Source organism: Garra rufa, chromosome 2, assembly GCF_049309525.1.
Source record: "Garra rufa chromosome 2, GarRuf1.0, whole genome shotgun sequence".
NCBI classification, from domain to species: domain Eukaryota; kingdom Metazoa; phylum Chordata; class Actinopteri; order Cypriniformes; family Cyprinidae; genus Garra; species Garra rufa.
Genome location: NC_133362.1, coordinates 70,824,679 through 70,841,484, shown reverse-complemented (window position 1 = coordinate 70,841,484; position 16,806 = coordinate 70,824,679). Strand labels below are relative to the sequence as shown.

Sequence of the window (16,806 nt, the reverse complement as noted above, 5' to 3'; positions counted from 1 at the left end):
TTTCTTATGGAAATCAAGGATAAATCTATATAAGGATAAGGATAAATCTTCTATTTTTCGGTGGTCTTTTGAGAACACTAGATTTATATGTCAATTCCAACATAACACCGAATGTTACGCAACAGTCCCGGGATCGTTAATAGTTACGCCTCCAACATTTGCATCGCCCAATCATCGGTAACGTCAGTACATCAGTAAAACAAGGCAAGCCACTGAAGGGACACGGTTAGCTTAATGCTAGCACTAGCCTGTTACATTGCAGTACAAAAGATATCACTTATCACATAAACAGAGAGATGACTGTGCTGATGATGGTGAATGATGGAGAAATAACTGCGCTGATGATGGCGAATGATTTACAGATCCAGAGTATCACCGAGAAGCAGCTGAACTTGTGTGGTAAGAAGAGCTCCGTCTGCATTATAACTTTACACAGAGCACATGGATCACAGTAATGAGACTAAAATGTCTGCGATTCAAAACGGCAGATTCAACAAACCACATATTAAAAGCAGCTAGAGCTCCTAATTAAATATATATTTTTTATCAATGTGCCAGCTATAGAGATGAGCAGCTCTGTGAAACAGCCAATCGGAGCAGAGCTCATTAATATTCATGAAGCTTCCAAAAAAGGCAATAACAGAGCATTTCATTCTAGGGACAAATCCTAGGGTTGTAAATGGTCCTGTAAAACCGTTTCTGGAGATTGTTTGCCCTTTCCTATGCCATATACCTTCTATGTAGATATCAAAGAACAAATTAAAATATTCTCTCAATGCATTTTATGGCAACTTTAAGTTGATAGAACCAGCTGACATCTTATCCTGACATTCTGAATCTCAAGGATGGTGACACCCACCAACAAAAATGTAAAAAAAAAAAAAAAAAAGTAGTTTCATCAGATATACACCAATTATGAGCTAAACAATTAATTACAAACAGAATCATATCCGATGTTCAATCGATCGCAACTACTCACAAGATTTTTAATCTGATATTTACAATTTTCAAAGACCACTCTGATCATACTCTCTTCTTCTATGCGGCATAAGTGCCACACAGAACGTTCATCAATGGTGTGGAGCATATGAAATAACCAATTACTCCACACCCGATTCACGCTCAGAAAAGTGTATCAAAGCTCATCATCGTAGTTTGGGAGACACTACACTTTTGAAACACATTTCCTAGTTAAAAACTATAGAAATGATCCCTGAAAGTATAATCTTGACCTCCATTTTGCAAAACCAGCTTAGGCGACTTCTGACACTTTGAGTCTCAGAGATGGTGACAACCTAACAACAGAGATGAGAAAAGTTACATCTGAAACATCATTAGAGTCCTAAATTTTTTTTTGCAATTTTAGTCGGATGCAGTTTTCATCGGCCCCCAAATTACACAGGCGAAACTGAGGCTCTCGCGTTGTGCGAGACTGTCAACCCGTCCCGTGGGTAGGGCTTAAAGCAGGCTTAGAGATTTCTTCTGTCAGTTTTGACCCAATCTGTTTTTGGGAAGCGCAGTTTGACCCAGCAGTGCGGGCCAACAACATGTTCTGTTTTGCCGCGTGAAGGCGGTTCAATGCTTTGGACAGCGTATGGTTGAGTTGTGATTTTCCACCAATTTGGGGCACCTTTCTTATGGAAATCAAGGATGATTTCAAGGGAAATGGCAAACTGGTGTAGCGTTTGGCTAATAAGCTAAAGCTACAAAGGATGTACCGGTGCCCCGTCGTCCGAGCAGAATCCACATTCGGCCGTAATCGGAGGTTACTACTAACGTTCGATTGTGTCTCATAGGGAGTTTGGCGCAGGGCCTCAGTGGAAAACAGGCCCTCGGCGGCTGAAAGAAAAGACGAAGAATGCAGCCACATGCACATGAATCAGGAGTGTTAAATAAAGAAACCCTGCAAGATGACGAGGTGGTCCAGTGGTTAAGGCGGTGGAAGGCTAATACATTGTGCTCGACACGCATTGGAAGCTTTAGCGCCACTGAGAGCCCACCGGACCAGACAGGACCAACCTGTTTACGATGGGTAACGGTGATCTGTAATTGCGCGGCAGTTTAACGATACCTGTCTTGAGAACATATTGAAAAAACAACAAGCCCTCTGGCTCTGGCGCTCTATCATCAGTAGACAGCTTTTTGGCGAGGAAAAAAAAACCTAAACGAAACAAGGCTATATTTCTCAACAAAACTCTAAGCCTCCAGAGAGGCTAGCAAAAATCGCCAAAGCTAACTGTATTTCAAGTCATCCTGGCGGGGTATTGGGTAAAGTTTTCAACCAGCAATGACCGCGCCTCGGATAAACCTTATAGGCTACAATATTGCCTCTGCGAAAGAATGCCAGCGACGGTCGTGACCTTTTCGTGCACCTACGTGGATGTGAACCGACAAGGTGGCAGCAAGCTTTAAACATGACGCACAAACAGTCTCCTGGCACGGGTTGCTGCACCGTGTTTCCACGGAACAGATTAGAGGTGTGTAAAAGACGGCTCATTCACTATTCCCTCTGTGCTCAAAACAGCCTGCTGAAAGCACGGCAGCAGCAGCTGAAAAGGTCCGCAGCATGGCCTGTCTCGGTCAGCAAGGGGACGGGGTGGCCGAGTGGTTAAAGCGATGGACTGCTAATCCATTGTGCTCTGTGCAATGGTTGGAATCCCATTCTTGTCGTTCGGTTCCTTTAGCACTGGACCTTAATCCAGGTCCTGGGGACCCCATGCTAAACTTTTTGTGTGTCCTCCTTATCTAACACACTCAGTTCAGTTCTTAGAGTTCTCTACTAATGAACTGATGATCTGAATCAGGAGTGCTAAATAAAAAATGCCACGTAAAATGACGAGGTGGCCGAGTGGTTAAGGCGATGGACTGCTAATCCATTGTGCTCTGCACGCGTGGGTTCGAATCCCATCCTCGTCGTTCGGCTCCTTTAGCAGTAGTCCTGGGGACCCCACTCTGCACTTTTTGAGTGTCCTCCTTATCTGACACACTCAGTTCAGTTCACTGAGTGCTCTACTAATGAGCTGATGGTCTGAATCGGGAGTGTTAAATAAAAGGACCACGGAAAGTGACGAGGTGGTCGAGTGGTTAAGGCGATGCAAGGCTAATCCGTTGTGCTGGGCACACCTTGGTTTGTGTGGGTTTGAATCCCATCCTCTTCATTTGATGATTTAGCACCACTGAGAGCCCACCGGAACAGACAGGCCCAACCTGTTTACGATGGGTAGCGGTGAGCTGTAATTGTGCTGTACTTTAATGATACCTGCAGCGAAGTCTTGAGAACATATTGACAAAACAACAAATCTTCTGGCTCCGGCACGCTATGATCTGTAGACACCTCTTTGACGAGGACCAACAACCAGCCACTCCAACAAAAGGAAACAAAACGAAGCAAAACTATCTTTTTCAAGAAGCGTCCAGAGAGACCGGCAAAAACTGTCGAAGCTGACTGTATTTCAAATCATCCCGATGGGATATCGGGGAAAGTTTTCAACCAGCAATGATCACACCTCAGATAAACCACACAAGCTACAACATTGCCTCTGCGATAGAATACCGGTGACGGTCGTGACCTTTTCGTGGACCTACGTAGATGTGAACCGACAAGGTGGTAGCAAGCTGGATGGGCCCCAGAGACAGATCATCAGTGAAGACCTCTTCACCTAGACGGCCATCGACGCAAGACTGTGAAAACCAGATCCTCTCCAATCTGACACTGTGGCAACATGGAACTTTTGCATCTACATTAATATTAGTCTGTTTCTTCTTATTCTGAGGTCACCGTAGCCACCAGATCCATTCTGTATTCCGATCAGATGGTCACTGCAGTCCCCCGGATCCAGTTCCGGAGCTCGCAAAATCCACTTAGCCTGTGCGGCGAATGGGCACGCTGGAGCCCGCCACCCTGTTGGGAAGAAAGAGAGCCAACAGAGGCGCCCAACGTGGGGCTCGAACCCAAGACCCTGAGATTAAGAGTCTCATGCTCTACCGACTGAGCTAGCCGGGCTGGTTGTGGCTTCCTTCACCGGGTCGGAGGCAGTTTTCATCGGCTCCCAAATGACACAGGCGAAACGGAGGCTCTCGCGTTGTGCGAGACTGTCGAGCCGTCCCGTGGGTAGGGCTTAGAGCAGGCTTAGAGTTTTCTTCTGTCAGTTTTGACCCAATCTGTGTTTGGGAAGCGCAGTTTGACCCAGCAGTGCAGGCCAACAACATGTTCTGTCTTGCCGCGTGAAGGCGGTTCAATGCTTTGGGCAGCGTATGGTTGAGACGTGATTTTCCACCAATTTGGGGCACCTTTCTTATGGAAATCAAGGATAAATCTATATAAGGATAAGGATAAATCTTCTATTTTTCGGTGGTCTTTTGAGAACACTAGATTTATATGTCAAGTCCAACATAACACCGACTGTTACGCAACAGTCCCGGGATCGTTAATAGTTACGCCTCCAACATTTGCATCGCCCAATCATCGGTAACGTCAGTACATCAGTAAAACAAGGCAAGCCACTGAAGGGACACGGTTAGCTTAATGCTAGCACTAGCCTGTTACATTGCAGTACAAAAGATATCACTTACCACATAAACAGAGAGATGACTGTGCTGATGATGGTGAATGATGGAGAAATAACTGCGCTGATGATGGCGAATGATTTACAGATCCAGAGTATCACCGAGAAGCAGCTGAACTTGTGTGGTAAGAAGAGCTCCGTCTGCATTATAACTTTACACAGAGCACATGGATCACAGTAATGAGACTAAAATGTCTGCGATTCAAAACGGCAGATTCAACAAACCACATATTAAAAGCGGCTAGAGCTCCTAATTAAATATATATTTTTTATCAATGTGCCAGCTATAGAGATGAGCAGCTCTGTGAAACAGCCAATCGGAGCAGAGCTCATTAATATTCATGAAGCTTCCAAAAAAGGCAATAACAGAGCATTTCATTCTAGGGACAAATCCTAGGGTTGTAAATGGTCCTGTAAAACCGTTTCTGGAGATTGTTTGCCCTTTCCTATGCCATATACCTTCTATGTAGATATCAAAGAAAAAATTAAAATATTCTCTCAATGCATTTTATGGCAACTTTAAGTTGATAGAACCAGCTGACATCTTATCCTGACATTCTGAATCTCAAGGATGGTGACACCCACCAACAAAAATGTAAAAAAAAAAAAAAAAAAAGTAGTGCTTATGAGCTAAACAATTAATTACAAACAGAATCATATCCGATGTTCAATCGATCGCACCTACTCACAAGATTTTTAATCTGATATTTACAATTTTCAAAGACCACTCTGATCATACTCTCTTCTTCTATGCGGCATAAATGCCACACAGAACGTTCATCAATGGTGTGGAGCATATGAAATGAACAATTACTCCACACCCGATTCATGCTCAGAAAAGAGTATCAAAGCTCATCATCGTAGTTTGGGAGACACTACACTTTTGAAACACATTTCCTAGTTAAAAACTATAGAAATGATCCCTGAAAGTATAATCTTGACCTCCATTTTGCAAAACCAGCTTAGGCGACTTCTGACAATTTGAGTCTCAGAGATGGTGACAACCTAATAACAGAGATGAGAAAAGTTACATCTGAAACATCATTAGAGTCCTAAAATTTTTTTTGTAATTTTAGTCGGATGCAGTTTTCATCGGCCCCCAAATTACACAGGCGAAACTGAGGCTCTCGCGTTGTGCGAGACTGTCAACCCGTCCCGTGGGTAGGGCTTAAAGCAGGCTTAGAGATTTCTTCTGTCAGTTTTGACCCAATCTGTTTTTGGGAAGCGCAGTTTGACCCAGCAGTGCGGGCCAACAACATGTTCTGTTTTGCCGCGTGAAGGCGGTTCAATGCTTTGGACAGCGTATGGTTGAGTTGTGATTTTCCACCAATTTGGGGCACCTTTCTTATGGAAATCAAGGATGATTTCAAGGGAAATGGCAAACTGGTGTAGCGTTTGGCTAATAAGCTAAAGCTACAAAGGATGTACCGGTGCCCCGTCGTCCGAGCAGAATCCACATTCGGCCGTAATCGGAGGTTACTACTAACGTTCGATTGTGTCTCATAGGGAGTTTGGCGCAGGGCCTCAGTGGAAAACAGGCCCTCGGCGGCTGAAAGAAAAGACGAAGAATGCATCCACATGCACATGAATCAGGAGTGTTAAATAAAGAAACCCTGCAAGATGACGAGGTGGTCCAGTGGTTAAGGCGGTGGAAGGCTAATACATTGTGCTCGACACGCATTGGAAGCTTTAGCGCCACTGAGAGCCCACCGGACCAGACAGGACCAACCTGTTTACGATGGGTAACGGTGATCTGTAATTGCGCGGCAGTTTAACGATACCTGTCTTGAGAACATATTGAAAAAACAACAAGCCCTCTGGCTCTGGCGCTCTATCATCAGTAGACAGCTTTTTGGCAAGGAAAAAAAAACCTAAACGAAACAAGGCTATATTTCTCAACAAAACTCTAAGCCTCCAGAGAGGCTAGCAAAAATTGCCAAAGCTAACTGTATTTCAAGTCATCCTGGCGGGGTATTGGGTAAAGTTTTCAACCAGCAATGATCGCGCCTCGGATAAACCTTATAGGCTACAATATTGCCTCTGCGAAAGAATGCCAGCGACGGTCGTGACCTTTTCGTGCACCTACGTGGATGTGAACCGACAAGGTGGCAGCAAGCTTTAAACATGACGCACAAACAGTCTCCTGGCACGGGTTGCTGCACCGTGTTTCCACGGAACAGATTAGAGGTGTGTAAAAGACGGCTCATTCACTATTCCCTCTGTGCTCAAAACAGCCTGCTGAAAGCACGGCAGCAGCAGCTGAAAAAGTCCGCAGCATGGCCTGTCTCGGTCAGCAAGGGGACGGGGTGGCCGAGTGGTTAAAGCGATGGACTGCTAATCCATTGTGCTCTGTGCAGTGGTTGGAATCCCATTCTTGTCGTTCGGTTCCTTTAGCACTGGACCTTAATCCAGGTCCTGGGGACCCCATGCTAAACTTTTTGTGTGTCCTCCTTATCTAACACACTCAGTTCAGTTCTTAGAGTTCTCTACTAATGAACTGATGATCTGAATCAGGAGTGCTAAATAAAAAATGCCACGTAAAATGACGAGGTGGCCGAGTGGTTAAGGCGATGGACTGCTAATCCATTGTGCTCTGCACGCGTGGGTTCGAATCCCATCCTCGTCGTTCGGCTCCTTTAGCAGTAGTCCTGGGGACCCCACTCTGCACTTTTTGAGTGTCCTCCTTATCTGACACACTCAGTTCAGTTCACTGAGTGCTCTACTAATGAGCTGATGGTCTGAATCGGGAGTGTTAAATAAAAGGACCACGGAAAGTGACGAGGTGGTCGAGTGGTTAAGGCGATGCAAGGCTAATCCGTTGTGCTGGGCACACCTTGGTTTGTGTGGGTTTGAATCCCATCCTCTTCATTTGATGATTTAGCACCACTGAGAGCCCACCGGAACAGACAGGCCCAACCTGTTTACGATGGGTAGCGGTGAGCTGTAATTGTGCTGTACTTTAATGATACCTGCAGCGAAGTCTTGAGAACATATTGACAAAACAACAAATCTTCTGGCTCCGGCACGCTATGATCTGTAGACACCTCTTTGACGAGGACCAACAACCAGCCACTCCAACAAAAGGAAACAAAACGAAGCAAAACTATCTGTTTCAAGAAGCGTCCAGAGAGACCGGCAAAAACTGTCGAAGCTGACTGTATTTCAAATCATCCCGATGGGATATCGGGGAAAGTTTTCAACCAGCAATGATCACACCTCAGATAAACCACACAAGCTACAACATTGCCTCTGCGATAGAATACCGGTGACGGTCATGACCTTTTCGTGGACCTACGTGGATGTGAACCGACAAGGTGGTAGCAAGCTGGATGGGCCCCAGAGACAGATCATCAGTGAAGACCTCTTCACCTAGACGGCCATCGACGCAAGACTGTGAAAAACAGATCCTCTCCAATCTGACACTGTGGCAACATGGAACTTTTGCATCTACATTAATATTAGTCTGTTTCTTCTTATTCTGAGGTCACCGTAGCCGCCAGATCCATTCTGTATTCCGATCAGATGGTCACTGCAGTCCCCCGGATCCAGTTCCGGAGCTCGCAAAATCCACTTAGCCTGTGCGGCGAATGGGCACGCTGGAGCCCGCCACCCTGTTGGGAAGAAAGAGAGCCAACAGAGGCGCCCAACGTGGGGCTCGAACCCACGACCCTGAGATTAAGAGTCTCATGCTCTACCGACTGAGCTAGCCGGGCTGGTTGTGGCTTCCTTCACCGGGTCGGAGGCAGTTTTCATCGGCTCCCAAATGACACAGGCGAAACGGAGGCTCTCGCGTTGTGCGAGACTGTCGAGCCGTCCCGTGGGTAGGGCTTAGAGCAGGCTTAGAGTTTTCTTCTGTCAGTTTTGACCCAATCTGTGTTTGGGAAGCGCAGTTTGACCCAGCAGTGCAGGCCAACAACATGTTCTGTCTTGCCGCGTGAAGGCGGTTCAATGCTTTGGGCAGCGTATGGTTGAGATGTGATTTTCCACCAATTTGGGGCACCTTTCTTATGGAAATCAAGGATAAATCTATATAAGGATAAGGATAAATCTTCTATTTTTCGGTGGTCTTTTGAGAACACTAGATTTATATGTCAAGTCCAACATAACACCGACTGTTACGCAACAGTCCCGGGATCGTTAATAGTTACGCCTCCAACATTTGCATCGCCCAATCATCGGTAACGTCAGTACATCAGTAAAACAAGGCAAGCCACTGAAGGGACACGGTTAGCTTAATGCTAGCACTAGCCTGTTACATTGCAGTACAAAAGATATCACTTACCACATAAACAGAGAGATGACTGTGCTGATGATGGTGAATGATGGAGAAATAACTGCGCTGATGATGGCGAATGATTTACAGATCCAGAGTATCACCGAGAAGCAGCTGAACTTGTGTGGTAAGAAGAGCTCCGTCTGCATTATAACTTTACACAGAGCACACCCTTGTGAAAAAAAAATATGCTAAGTATACTTGCAGCCATACTAATTGTCAGTATACCTTTAGTGTATTAATGATTAGTTAATTTGAAGTGTGCTATTTTCGACATATTAATTTTGTGTTAAATATATTTTAATTGTAATTAAGTTGTAGTAAAGCATAACTTTAAGTGTATTTAGTGTACTTTTATGTGCTAAATTGAGACAACTTTAAGTATAATTAGTACACTTTAAGTATATGCCTGTGTAAGATTATTGCATGCTTGATTAGTGATATTAAAGTGTATTTCTATTGTATTACAAGTATATTATGAATTAATTATGAGTGTCTTCAAAACACACAAACAATAAACCATAAATATATTATTTGTAAGTAAAAATATGCTAACCCCCAATGCTGAATGGACTTATCAGGGTCATTACAATAAATACATAACTTCAATAACAGACAGATGCACATAATGAACAACTCAAACAGTGTTTATTAAAATCTCACATTATAGCATTGCAAAACAAAATGCACCATGTTTTTTTATGAAAATAATGCTGAAAGAAACCAAAATTGAAACAATGTGGAACAACAAATAAACCTCAATTTTTCTTGTTGAACTGCTCATTGTTGCACTTGCGTCTAATGGCAGTTCGCACATCAGATGCTCTTGTGTTTATTAAAATCTCACATTATAGCATTGCAAAACAAAACAAAATGCACCATGTTTTTATATGACAATAATGCTGAAAGGAACCATAATTGAAACAATGTGGAACAACAAATAAACTTTAATTTTTCTTGCTGAACTGCTCATTGTTGCATTTGCGTCTGATGGCAGCTCGCACATCAGATGCGCTTGTGTTTGGGAACTCCACAAGAACAGCATCTGTTAAAGTAAAAGAGGTAAGGTTAGAGGGCATGTTCATACAACTTATTCTTTGCATATCATCAGACAATAAACATCATGCATTAAACCCAAATTAATTATAAAAGTACATCGTGAATGTATGTCATGCCAATATTGCTTCAAGCGTACAAATCAAACGGAGTATACCAGAGAAGTACTTTATTTTATGACCAAAAAAGAGAGATGTAAAAAAGTCTATTGGAAGCATAGCAGAAATAACTGAAAATACACCTGCAGGAAGTACGAAACAAATTTGCATGGATGTCTTTGGATACACCAAAATGCTGGCTGACATGATAACTACCAGTCTGCAGAAGTACTTACTGTGGTTGCAAAATTCATACTGTTAGTACAGACCAAAAGTTTGGACACACCTTCTTATTCAAAGAGTTTTCTTTATTTTCATGACTATGACAATTGTAGATTCACACTGAAGGCATCAAAACTATAACTAATTAACACATGTGGAATTATATTTAATTCTATGTATACTATATATACTTCTGCACAACACAACTGAAGGTCCCAACCCCATTTACAAGAAATGCCATTTATTAAACCTGACAGGGCACACCTGTGAAGTGAAAACCATTTCAGGTGACTACCTCTTGAAGCTCATCAAGAGAAAGCCAAGAGTGTGCAAAGCAGTAATCAAAGCAAAAGGTGGCTATTTGAAGAACCTAGAATATGACATATTTTCAGTTGTTTCACACTTTTTTGTTATGTATATAATTCCACATGTGTTAATTCATAGTTTTGATGCCTTCAGTGTGAATCTACAATTTTCATTGTCATGAAAATAAAGAAAACTTTGGTTCAAAGGTGTGTCCAAACTTTTGGTCTGTACTGTATTTGTAATAAAATCATATAAATAGCTGTTTTCAGCTGATGAATGAACATGAAGCATCCCTCTTATTCAGCAACAAGCTTTGTGCTTTTTCCCCCTTTAAGAAATGTCCATCTCAAATTCTTTCCATTTTATTATGAATTTAAAATAATAAATACCACTTTGGTGTGAGAGTTCAAACTGCATGTGATCAAACCAATATTTTTGTCATTACAAAGCTAAAAATTAATTTTAAGCTTAATTGTAGTAATATTGCACTAAAATAGTTTTTAATCTTTCAGAAATCTTTTTATTACTGTCCAAAATATATCCCAATTAATCAGTATATAATTGTATCATAATTTGAACTGAATCGCAAGCTTGTGAATCAAAATCGAAGCATGAAATTAGTGTCAATACTCTGCCATAACATTTACATCCCCCCACCGCCATCCATGCAATCCTCCTGCTATACAATTAACATTTTCAGTAACAATTTAACAGACAAATAAATAACTCAAGAAAATTGTAGACCTGTTATGGCCTGGACTTTTTCAACATCCAGCTGTTTTTTGGGGCGCCCCCCTCTCCCAGATTTTCCTGTTAGGGTGGACTCTGCCAGCAGTTCCTTTGTGAACACCAGAACAACCAGCTCCTGGGCAAAAATGCTCATGCGAGATCTGTTCAGCCGCTGGAAGGCCCTCTTCGGAACACTCACTGCACTTCCAGCCAAGGAGTGCTGAATAAAGAGCAAGAGGGGGAGAGAATGAGAGAGACTCAATTGACAAATTATTACATATGATCTATGAGGATTACATTTAATTCCAATATGAAAGTAATGTGCATAAAACAAGTTCTTTTTTTGGAAACTTGTAACTTTACAGTGGTGAATTTTCATTTTAGTTTGTCTTGCCTAGTTTGTCTTACATTTTTTTTAAACTTTGACAATAAACTTTCAATAAATTTTACATCATTTAAAGGCAATCAACGTGAAAGGGGCTTTCACTTGCTTGCTGTTCTGATAGATGAATAACTTTAATATTTTACATTTTACCATAAAGTTACATGGTGGAGATTCTGCATTCTAAACATCTATGAATTCACTGTGGGTGTTATCCCTTAATTGTAACATACCATTTCAATTTCACTGGCCACAGTACCAGAGACAGATGACACTGATGATGAGGGGGTCCCACCAGGTGATGGAATCAATGACCGGACACACTGCACACACTCCTTCATTAATTTAATCATTTCTGGGAGCTCTATGTGACAGTAAAAGGTAAATTAGAGTTGTTTGAATAATAAGGACATTCGTCTTGTGTATCTGTGGCACTTGACAGATAGATGAAATGTAAAAGCTGGCAAGCATTACAGAAATATTGGTACTAATGTTCAGTGCAGGGCAGTCATGCATATTGTAGTCATGCACTTTGCACTGTAATGTCAGTCCCTCCAATGCCGACATGAATACCTACCACGAAGAGATGTTATAATTTCTTCATCCATTTGGGACAGAATTGCCTGTCCAGTGTTAGAGTCATTCATCTGCAAACAAACAATGAAATACAAGCACATTTATAGCTTTTCTTAAAGTCACATATTAACATGTTTGTTACCATAAAAAACAAGTCAGGAAAGAAACAGGAAAATGATGTTCAAATTTAAATTCCATTCCATTTTTAATGCTAAGGATCTATGCTTTAAATTCTAGCTTGACCTGCCACAAATTCACTGGTCCCACCCAAAATCAAAGTAACGACATAATTAAAAAGACAAAAAACGTGTTTCCTTAATTACACCACCTCATATAGTCCGAAATCCCTAAGACCTTTATTCATGTTTTGAACAGAAATGAAGATCTTTTATTTTGTATATAACAGTAAACATAAACTCAAAACATAAGGTCAAACATGCTGCAAAACACACATTGGTTACACAGCATGGTTAATATTCTGGAAGCGTTTTTTTCTTGCGCCTCATGTTCAGTTGAGCTTCTGTTTACGTTTGTTTACAATGTTTATATGTGGGTAACAGCCTAAATGAAATCTGTTCATGGTAAAACATGATTAAGTCTCTTCAGAAAATATCTAAAACACTACTAGCTTGATTAGCTTGACAATCTCTCTGAACTTTTTGAAGCGTTAAAGTGTCAATTGTGTAGCTGTCAACAGAGGGACAGAAAGCGCTCACATTTCAACAAAAACAAGGAGATGCGCTATCAAATAAATTTAAACTTGTGATTTCAAATTATGCTGTGCTTTATGCATTTACATTTACTAGTTACTGTGGCTTTATTTGAAAATGCACACAAACATCCCAGAATACTGAGTGCCCTGCTGGTTACAGTGTTTACCTTCTTTTTTTAAATTTCGCTAAATATTTATTTGTGAAAATGCTTTATCCTCTAAAGTATAAGTATGTTTATTTTACACAATTATTTTCAATCTGTTTTAAAATTTCTTAAATATAAATTTAAATAAATAAAATTATACTTAATTTATCTGGGCCACCCTGCTTTCCACGATATCAGCATTGGCATCAGATGTAAAAAAAAAAACCATATCAGTGGACCACAAGTCAAATCAACAGTATTGCTAAATGTAAATTGTCCATGACTACCTAAGCCAAGGGAGCACAAAACCCATCAGATGACAGAAATGGATAAAAATAACTAAAATCAACTTGCCTTTCTCTGGGTTGAGGTTAGACCAAACTCTTCAGCTGAGTCATTGGCCTGAAACTAAAAAAAAATTAAAAGAGATGTGTCAATAGTAATATAGAAACAATTTTTCTATACGGCAGAGTACATAGATAAAAGCTAAGAGAAAAATCACTTACCATTTCAGGACTCTCTATATTTGTAGCATCATCAGAACTGGTGTGATGTTCTGGACGGAGTGGGCACGCTGTGTTTGTGGCCTCATCAGAACTGATATGATCATTGGAAGTGAATGCCAGGGGTCTGGCAGCCTTCTTAGTCTTTGCTTGCTTTACCTGTAAAGAACTGCTAGGTTCACAAAAGGTGGTTGGCGACAGGGTCTTTATAACACTGTAAAGCACTATGGATGTAAATTAGTACATATTAAACTGCTATGCTATATAAATGCTTCATTTATTCTGATTTAATTGATCAATTTATTTCTCCATTTTTTTTATTGTGGTCCTGTTTATAAAACATTTAAACAATAAAAATGAAGCCAAATCCTCAATAAGAGCATATGCATTACATTTTGAAGACATTGTGGCACTTCATCCTCAGAACTGGTGCACTGATCTTGTGTGTCTACGGCCCTGCCCTGAGAAAGGGAATTCTTCAGTTTGTCTAACATCTTGTCTCTGGCTGCCTCTTTTATCTGAGATTGCTTGACCTGAAAAAAAAAATTAGGGGGTAAATTCTTTTAACATCTTCACAATGTCACATTCATGTGGATAAGCTCAAATTTGATGCATATTTTTTTTTCTGATTAGAAAATATTTTGGCAGCAGGCACAATGTATCTTTGTCTGCAAACTTCATAACTTCCTATAAAAAAATGGCCTTGAAATAAAAAAATACTGTATTTTTGGTAAACTGTATTTTACTGTAAGTTACTTTTGGACTTAATATAAGAGAGTTCTCTGTGGCTTCAGCGATGGATGAAACAATAGTGTTTCTTGCTCCATAATGTGTACAATATCCCCCATTTGAGTACAAATACAAAAAACTAAAGTACTCTTCACATTTTTATTTATTTATTTATTTATTGCAAGCACAGTTGTGAACTACCTGAAATACAGAGTTTAGTTAGGCACTCTAATGACAAGTATATGGGAGATTCTTGCCCAATGGATGTGTAGATAGGCTAATATGCAATATTACATGCATGGAGTCAATTTTACATTTAGCATATCTTTAAAATTAAGAAATTATTATCACTATTAGATCGAATCGTCAATTTTACCACTCACCAGCCTGGCTTTTTTAGCCTTCACCTCGTTGTTGGTGTCCAACGTTTTCTTTTTGACATGAAAACCCCTGCTCTCATCCATGTTCCATATGTCCTTTCCCAAAAGAATTAGGTTTTTCTTCAGGACGAGGTCTTTGAACGAATCTGATATAACAAGAGCAAGAAAAGTTTAGCCTACACATGCTACCAAAAAAATGACACAATAGCGCAATTAAACACTCAAAAGTGTAACGTTATACAAGAAAAAAAAAATCAGACTGACCTCCAAACAGTAGGACTTTTGCAGGCACCGTCTTCTCTGGTTCCTTACGTGTCGGCCACTTTATTTCTATCCAATCGTCGTCTCCATCCAGATCAGGTTTTGACGTAACTTGACTAAGCTGGTCTATATTAGCTTGAAGGATCGATGTACTCTCCACTTTTAATGACTTATCATACAAGTAATAAATTGCAAACTGGAACGGCATCTTTTCGTTATAACGTCTCCTGCTGAAAAACGTCACGTAGCGCCGGAGCATCAATTGAAGCGAATACCATATGCTGCTCTGATTGGATGAAAAACTTCGCTTTGATTGGCTGAATGCAACACTAAGACACTTGATTGGTCACATACCGTGGCGCGGATTTTCTCAAAATAAAAGTTGTAGAATCCAGCATAGAATACAGTGGCATCATGATGGCATCAAAAAGACAGTATAAGGCACTTTTGAATTCTGATGGGACTCAACCAGATACACCAAGAAGCTCAAAATACAGAAAACTTCAACAGAAAAAGGTAAACATAAAAACTTATTTTTTTTATTTTGCTGTATTATCTATTTTAATTATTCTAATTCAATGATTTATATTTAATTGAATTAGTCAACATGTGTAGGGTCAGAGAAATTCACTAAAATACAATGTCTACTGCACTGGACAACAGTTTATTCCTGGGAGGATATTTTTATGTTACAATATTACAATATTTTTTACTTTTGTGTACAAAAATATTTTTTGCCTGAACAAATGATGCATGGATTTTATATGTTTACTTTAGATCACTGTACTTCAAAACTGTTAAACAGGAGACAACACATGTACTGAACTATTAGATAGCAGTTACTTTAAGTTATTTAATTTTGGTTGTACTGTATCCACAGAAAAGGACGAAATTGTTATACAAGAAATTTCTTCATACATCTCAAATTTCCCTAACAACTACTTACAGAAGAGTAGTTCACAAAAAGGTACGTAATTTTGAAAAACAGTATGTTATGTATTGTAAAAGATAATTATGATAAACAAAATGAACCACACGTTTGTGTTCAGATGGGCCTCGCACAGCTTCAGTGCCCCAGACTGTTAGTTGGCTGTTTATTTATTGATATTTACATTTCATTACATTCAGCCTGCATTTAAATACTGCAGTTTTGTTTTGCATTTATTTAGTTAAGCTGCACTTACCTTTTGTGTACATTTGTTCAGATTCCTCTCACAAATGCAACTGAAGAGAAGAACGAACTTGAAAGCACAAAAGAAAGTGAACAAGAGGAGAGACAGATAGATTATGTAAATGCAAATGAGGAAGGAGAGGAAGACTATGGAGATGGACAAGAGGACAGAGAGGAAGATGATGGAAGTGGAAATGAGGAAGGAGAAGAAGATAATAGAGATGGACAAGAGGACAAAGAGGAAGATGATGGAAGTGGAAATGAGGAAGGAGAAGAAGATAATAGAGATGGACAAGAGGACAAAGAGGAAGATGATGGAAGTGGAAATGAGGAAGGAGAAGAAGATAATAGAGATGGACAAGAGGACAAAGAGGAAGATGATGGAAGTGGAAATGAGGAAGGAGAAGAGGATAATAGAGATGGACAAGAGGACAGAGAGGAAGATGATGGAAGTGGAAATGAGGAAGGAGAAGAAGATAATAGAGATGGACAAGAGGACAAAGAGGAAGATGGAAGTGGAAATGAGGAAGGAGAAGAAGATAATAGAGATGGACAAGAGGACAGAGAGGAAGATGATGGAAGTGGAAATGAGGAAGGAGAAGAAGATAATAGAGATGGACAAGAGGACAAAGAGGAAGATGATGGAAGTGGAAATGAGGAAGGAGAAGAAGATAATAGAGATGGACAAGAGGACAGA

At 40.5% G+C, this 16,806-nt stretch overlaps 9 non-coding genes across 9 annotated transcripts; 2 read left to right on the top strand and 7 right to left on the bottom strand.

The window, feature by feature from the left end:
- Window positions 1-1,013: 1,013 nt before the first annotated feature.
- Window positions 1,014-1,229, bottom strand: LOC141326950 (small nucleolar RNA U3). The gene has a single exon (XR_012354280.1). It is a non-coding gene; the product is annotated as a small nucleolar RNA U3 (small nucleolar RNA).
- Window positions 1,230-2,201: 972 nt separating this feature from the next.
- LOC141327048 (U4 spliceosomal RNA) lies at window positions 2,202-2,342 on the bottom strand. The gene has a single exon (XR_012354369.1). It is a non-coding gene; the product is annotated as a U4 spliceosomal RNA (small nuclear RNA).
- Window positions 2,343-2,834: 492 nt separating this feature from the next.
- On the top strand, window positions 2,835-2,916 carry trnas-gcu (transfer RNA serine (anticodon GCU)). The gene has a single exon. It is a non-coding gene; the product is annotated as a tRNA-Ser (tRNA).
- Window positions 2,917-3,411: 495 nt separating this feature from the next.
- On the bottom strand, window positions 3,412-3,551 carry LOC141327085 (U4 spliceosomal RNA). Its single transcript, XR_012354402.1, has one exon. It is a non-coding gene; the product is annotated as a U4 spliceosomal RNA (small nuclear RNA).
- A 1,737-nt stretch (window positions 3,552-5,288) lies between these two features.
- Window positions 5,289-5,504, bottom strand: LOC141326960 (small nucleolar RNA U3). The gene has a single exon (XR_012354289.1). It is a non-coding gene; the product is annotated as a small nucleolar RNA U3 (small nucleolar RNA).
- Window positions 5,505-6,476: 972 nt separating this feature from the next.
- On the bottom strand, window positions 6,477-6,617 carry LOC141327025 (U4 spliceosomal RNA). The gene has a single exon (XR_012354347.1). It is a non-coding gene; the product is annotated as a U4 spliceosomal RNA (small nuclear RNA).
- Window positions 6,618-7,109: 492 nt separating this feature from the next.
- trnas-gcu (transfer RNA serine (anticodon GCU)) lies at window positions 7,110-7,191 on the top strand. Its single transcript has one exon. It is a non-coding gene; the product is annotated as a tRNA-Ser (tRNA).
- A 495-nt stretch (window positions 7,192-7,686) lies between these two features.
- On the bottom strand, window positions 7,687-7,826 carry LOC141327084 (U4 spliceosomal RNA). The gene has a single exon (XR_012354401.1). It is a non-coding gene; the product is annotated as a U4 spliceosomal RNA (small nuclear RNA).
- Window positions 7,827-8,205: 379 nt separating this feature from the next.
- On the bottom strand, window positions 8,206-8,278 carry trnak-cuu (transfer RNA lysine (anticodon CUU)). Its single transcript has one exon. It is a non-coding gene; the product is annotated as a tRNA-Lys (tRNA).
- Between the last annotated feature and the right edge of the window lie 8,528 nt (window positions 8,279-16,806).